The sequence below is a fragment of the Petaurus breviceps genome, unplaced genomic scaffold, assembly GCF_028583685.1.
Source record: "Petaurus breviceps papuanus isolate PSGF00001 unplaced genomic scaffold, PetGlider_PUasm1.0 181, whole genome shotgun sequence".
Lineage (NCBI taxonomy): Eukaryota > Metazoa > Chordata > Mammalia > Diprotodontia > Petauridae > Petaurus > Petaurus breviceps.
The window spans coordinates 5,823,338-5,829,337 of record NW_027185784.1 but is presented as its reverse complement, the minus strand read 5'-3'; the positions used below and the strand labels follow the sequence as shown (position 1 = coordinate 5,829,337).

Here is a 6,000-nt window from a genome sequence, read left to right as displayed (position 1 = left end):
GGCAGGATTCAAGAGATGTGAGATGAGGTGAGGGGGAGATGGTAAGGAGTCAAGTGTAACATTTAGGTTGTGAGCCTGAGGGAGTGAAACGATGTTGTTGTCTCCTATCATAATAGAGAAGGTAGGAAGAGGGAAGGTTTGGGAGGTAAGATGAGTTTTATTTTGGAAGTATTGAATTTAAAATGTCTACTGGATGTTCAATTCAAGATGTCAATCAAGATTGCGGGTGAGCAGAGAGGTTTGGGCAAAATAGGAAGATCTATGAATCATCAGCATAGAGATGATAAATCCATAGGAGTTGGAAACTCCTGAAAACTTGATAAAAACCAAGGAAACGAGTACAAAGTGAAAATAAAAGAAGGACCAGGACAGAATTCTGAGGAATACTTATAGGTAGAGGGCGTGATTTAAATGAGGATCCACAAAAGGAGTCAGAGAAGGAGCGGTCAGTTAGGTAGGAGGAGAACCAGGAAAAAGTGGTATCCAAAAAACCTAGAGACAAGAGAGTATCAAGAAGGAAAGAGTGTTCAACAATGTCAATGGCTGCAGAGGGGTCAAGGAGAACAAGGACTTGGCAACTAAGAGATTTGGATTTGGCAACTAAGAGATCGATGATAATTTTATAGAGAGTAATTTTGGTAGAATGATAAGGTCAGAAGCTGGGTTGTAAGAGGTTAATAAGAAAGTGAGAGGAAAAAGTGGAGGTATTTATTGCAAATGTCTAGAGCAGAAGGATCAAGTGAAGGGTGGTTTTGTTGGGTTGGTGGGTTTGGGTTTTTTTTCAGGATAAAGGAGACATGGGCATGTTTTTTGAGAGTAGATAATGAGCCAGTAGAAAGAAAATAAATGAAAGAATGAGGATCATAGAGAGCACTCTGTTGGAGGAGACAGACTGGAAGGGGATTTTGAATGGATAGAGAGGTTAGCCTCAGTGAGGAATAAGGTCACATTTTCATTTGAGACTAGGTAGAAGGAGACATTGGTAGAATGCATATGAACGATATGAGATGCAGAAGAGAGGAAAAGAATTCATAGTGTATGGTCTTGATTTTTTTCTGTAAAATATGAGGCAAGATTCTCAACTAAAAGAATGAGGGAAAGGGGAGCCCTGGAAAATTTGAGGAGGGATGAAAATGTTTGTTAACAGTCCCTGTGGAGAGTGGGATAGTGAGTTGATAAGGGAGAAATAATAGGATTGCCTAGCATCAGTGGAAATGCTATTGAGGTTATGTGACATACATCTGTAGTGAACTTAAAACATTTGCATGATTTTCTCCACCTTTGCTCAGTAGTGATCAAGCTGAAGTTTGGCTGGATGTAATTGGTGACATAAGGGGTTTAGGGGCTCAAGAGAAGGCAGTATAAAATTGAACTGATTCACCAAGAGGTTGTAATGTTAATGGGATTTAAGATCTTTCCTTTAAGGAAAGCTTTTTTTTTTCTAAAGACTTATTTGTATTAAGTTCAAAGGAAGAAAGTAAAAACAATTATGTTCAAAGACAAAGGAATTCAGACATTGTTCTCTGTGCCCATAATTTCAGGAGAGAAATGTAAGTAAAACACCCACTAGACAAAAAAAAGTCTAGAAAAAAAAACAAGCAGAGACAGATGTTAGGCATCCGTCTCTAGGTTGGGATTAGTGCTATTAGACCATAAGCACATGTGTGCAGGAAGGCAAGGAGAACTTTTTATATTTTAGAAAATAGGATCCACTTTTGTTGAGTGTTTTGGTGGTAACCAGTACACCCATGTTAAGAAAGTTGGTAAGTGAGCCCGAGCAAGGTCTCCTATCATTTGAACTGGTTGTCAATCAAGGTCCCTTTCATCTTGGCTTTCTTTGCTTCTAGCTCAGCCAGCTCCTGAAGCCGTCTCTTGCTCATGCCCTTCCTCTCCAGCTGTTTTTCAATCACTTTGGCATTCCGCACATATGAGTCAGAAATTTCTCTAGCTTCAATCTCCTCCTCTTCTTCATCAATGGTGGAGACGGTGACGGAGCTGAATTTGCCCATGTCCTTCGTATGCTTAGTCATCATTACCTTCTTAGGAAGTTCTTGTTTTTGACTGTATATGTTGGTTTTCCCAAAGCCCTGCCCAAATTTGACAACTGCTCCATCCACGACAAAGGTCACTGGGGCATTTTTCTGCTGTGTTGATAAAAGAGCAACAAGCCACACTTTCCACACTTCTTCCAGAACTGTCGTTCTATGCCTTCAGGCCTCCAGAGATGGACACTCTCCTCTTCTTCTGCGTTACAGAACTTGTGAGCATGTTTGGCTGCGTCAATCACCTGGGCTAGGTCCCAGGGCCTCATGGGTTGTAATGTTAATGGGATTTAAGATCTTCCCATTAAGGGAAGCTTGCTTGTAGGAAGGCTTTGTAGCAGCAAGCACCCCAGTGTCCTCAGGGTTTGCTGCCACCACAGGTTCTTGGATCTGCTTTGTTAAAGGAAAGCAACTCAAAATGGGTTAACAAGCTTACTTTAATCAGTCAGACATATATCGTTTACCTTGTTCAGGGGAAAAGGTCAGCACCCCGAACTTCAAAGTATACAGGCAGAATTATCAAGACAGAAACAGATCAAGTACACAGATTTCCAAACTGTCCAACCATTACATCTATACCCAGTCAACATCTGGGTTTCCACATCTGGGTTTTTCAAAGCTGGGGGGGCCCCCCCTCTAGACAACGGCTTCCCAGAATACAGATCAAATCACAGAACACTTCTCAAAGTGAGCCCCCAAAACAAAGCCTCACATCAGGGCTTATATAGCCTTCTTCTGGCTCAGAGAATGTAACAACCTTATTGACCCACAGGCCAATCAAAAAGTATCTATTGAAAAACAAGCCTCCCACCCCAGGCTTCAGGTGCACTTTAGCCTAGGGGCAGGGAAGATCTTCCAAATTTGCATTCCCATTACAGGCTTTCACACCTTTTGTTAATTTCTAATTAGGCACAGAATCATGAGGGCTCTGAGAAGTAAATTTATATATATATATATATATATATATATATATATATATATACTCTTAATTGGTATTTTGCTTTGGGGGCTTGCTTTATGAGAAGGATCATGTGATTCCCTGGTCAAGATTCTGAGTGGTCATATGTTCAGAGCTCCCCAACTGCTCTGATGTAAAGGCTCTCTCAATTCAGGGATATATGTAAAGTATATAGTTGATTCAGGAAGTCAGAGCCCTGTCTGTTAGTCTTTATTTCTCTGCCTGTATTTTCTCTGAAGTTCAGGTTGCTGATTTTTTCCCTAAACTAGTGAATGTAATTTTAAAAGATTGCTGATCCCTTAAATAGCAATCTTTCCAAGTAAAGCAGATCTAAGAACCTGTGCTAGCAGCCATCCTGGGTATGCCAGTGTGGTTGACAGCTACAGAGGTCAAGATGGGGAAAAGAGGAGAGAGTAGTTAGTGCAGACGAAATGGTTAGGGAAAGAACAGAGAGGTCTAGGGATTGGCAGTTATGGTGGAGATGAAGAGTACTGTTTTGTAATGGAAGACAGAGGGAGAGGTGAAAAGTCAATAGATTCTGGTTGGATAAAGGGATTCCAGAATTCTTGAACACAGAGGTGGTACATGTATGGGTGGTACATTCAAGGGTATGACCATCTTTATGTATGGCTGAAATTGGGTGGAGAAGTGAGTAGTTTGAGGAACTGAGTGATTAGGATATTTGAGGGAGAAACAATATCTATGTTGAAGTCCCCTAGTATAAAGGCAGGAGTTGAGGAGGAGAGATAAATTGTGATCCAAGTATCAAACTCACTGAAGAAAGAAGGGGAATACCCTAGGGATTTGTAGACAATAGATACCAGAGTTTCAATTGGGTATTGGATATGAATAACACAGACTTCAAAGGAGAAATTACTGAGTGATGGAGAGAGGGGAAAAACATGAAAGTAGCAAAAGAGAGCAAGGAGTATTCCAACTCCCTTACCTCAACCAGTGAGCAGAATGAACAAATGTATAGCCAGGGCTGAAAAGTCTGACCAGAAAGGCTGTGCCCTCATGGAGGAGCCAGGTTTAAGTAATAACTAGAAGATGGAAAGGGTGAGACTAGAGAAGATTTAGGCTGAAGGAAGTTTGCTGCCTATGGGACAAGCATTTCAGAGGACACAGTGGAAGGACTGGATGGTATTTGGTTATAACTTTGTGAAGGGTGGATTAAAAGGAGCTGGGAATAAGGAATCAGCTGGGGTGGGAATAGGGTTTGTATGATGACCTACAGTGTTGAGAATCACTGAAATGTGAAGGATATGAGTAGGTGTGAGAATGTTCATATTGAGGAGAGGTTACAACTACTCTTCAAAAAAAGGAAGTCAGAGATCAGCCTGGAGTCAAATGCAATGAGATGGAAGGCGTACAGAGAATCAGATGGATGGTCCTGATTCACTCCTCTAACTTTCCTCTGATGGGTAGATATTAAACTGGAAAAGGAGACAGATGGAAGTTAAACTTGCACAGTAGGAGAAATAAGTTCCATTCACCAGCTTTCCTTTTTCTCTTCCCTTTAGGCACAGATACAGAAAGAGGTGGAAGGCTTGAAGTCAAAAAGAAGATTACTACAGTTTGTACCAGAGGTTCTCCACTTCCCAGTAGGGGGATTGAACTGCCAGTAGCAGATGGAAATTGCCTTGATGGAGGTCTGGAAACAGAAGATACCCAACCCAACCCAGCCTGGTTCTTTGCTGCCTTCCCTCATGGGATAGATACACTGTGCTCAGCAGGAGATAGAAGGCACAAAGCCCCCATTTGGAAGAATCTTTGGCTTAAACATTTGGGACTAGAACTCAGGTCTCTTGATTGCTTGTCAGAAACAAAAAATCTTTATCAAAGAAGAAATTTAGAGTATGCACTTTATCTTAATGATGAATTAGTGTTCAATTTGGTATTGCCTTAACTTATATGTTCAAAATTGGTAAGATTTATGAAAATTGCAAGTTAAATGGAACATATTCATATTATTTGTCATCTGGACCAAAACCAGAAATAATAATAATATATTAATAAATATAATAATAAAATATAATTAAATATAAATAATGAATGAATGAATAATGAAAATAAATAAATAAAAATATAAAGATAAAATAATAATAATATCCATGTGGTACATTAAGATTTACAAAATTCTTTTTTTTTTTTTAAGCAATTGGGGTTAAGTAACTTGCTAAAGGTGTTTCTGGGTGTGTGCTAAGTGTCTGAGCCGGGATTCGATCCCAGGTCATCCCGACACTGGGGCCGGTGCTCTTATTCACTGTGCTACCTGGCCGCCCCAAAATTCTTTAACATTCTCACATTTGATCTCATTAAAATAGAAAACATTGCAACGGCCCCCAAATATTATTTAGCTGGCAGTATCAGTGGCCTAACCTTAGCTGACACATCTATCTATTCCCCTGGAACTGACTCATTCAATAAAGGCTTGAAGAAAAAGAAACTTAACAAACAAGATGCCAATTTGAAACCCATCCCTTTGCTAGGGATGCTCACTGAACATCATCTATAAATGCCTCAGCTACACAGATGCCAAGTTTCAGGGCTAAACTAACTGAAGTCTGACTTCACTGCCATAAACCCTTGACTCATCTCTACTGTCATGGTACTTGCACAGCTAGTAACACAAATGGTTTCAATTCAAGAGTATGTAGCAACCCATTCCCCAATTAACAAATGTTCAAAGATATGAAGTCAGTTTTCTAAGAAAGAAAGTCAATATCATTTGCCATATTAAAAAAATCTTCTAAATTGCTAATAATTGAAGAAAGCTAATTTGTAAAATGGTGAGGTTCAACCTAATGTATTCTATAATAGACTTGCAGACTCTTTTTGTGACCAGGTAATTTTATGACAGTTTATTAACCTTCTTTGATAAAATAATGAAACAAAGTTCATTAGTTTAATGCCATTATTATTACCTATGGTTTTAAAATATTTGTCTTGATGCATCTTCTTGAAACATCCGTTTTTCCTTAATCACATGTCCTATTT

General features: G+C 39.5%; 1 protein-coding gene and 1 pseudogene across 7 annotated transcripts in view; both read right to left on the bottom strand.

Annotated features, from left to right (window-relative positions):
- The window catches only part of LOC138160552 (hyaluronidase PH-20-like), a 71,067-nt gene that overhangs the window by 36,139 nt on the left and 28,928 nt on the right, over nt 1-6,000 (bottom strand). The gene's annotated exons all lie outside the window — the stretch shown is intronic.
- Nucleotides 1,691-2,371, bottom strand: LOC138160430 (STING ER exit protein pseudogene; annotated as a pseudogene).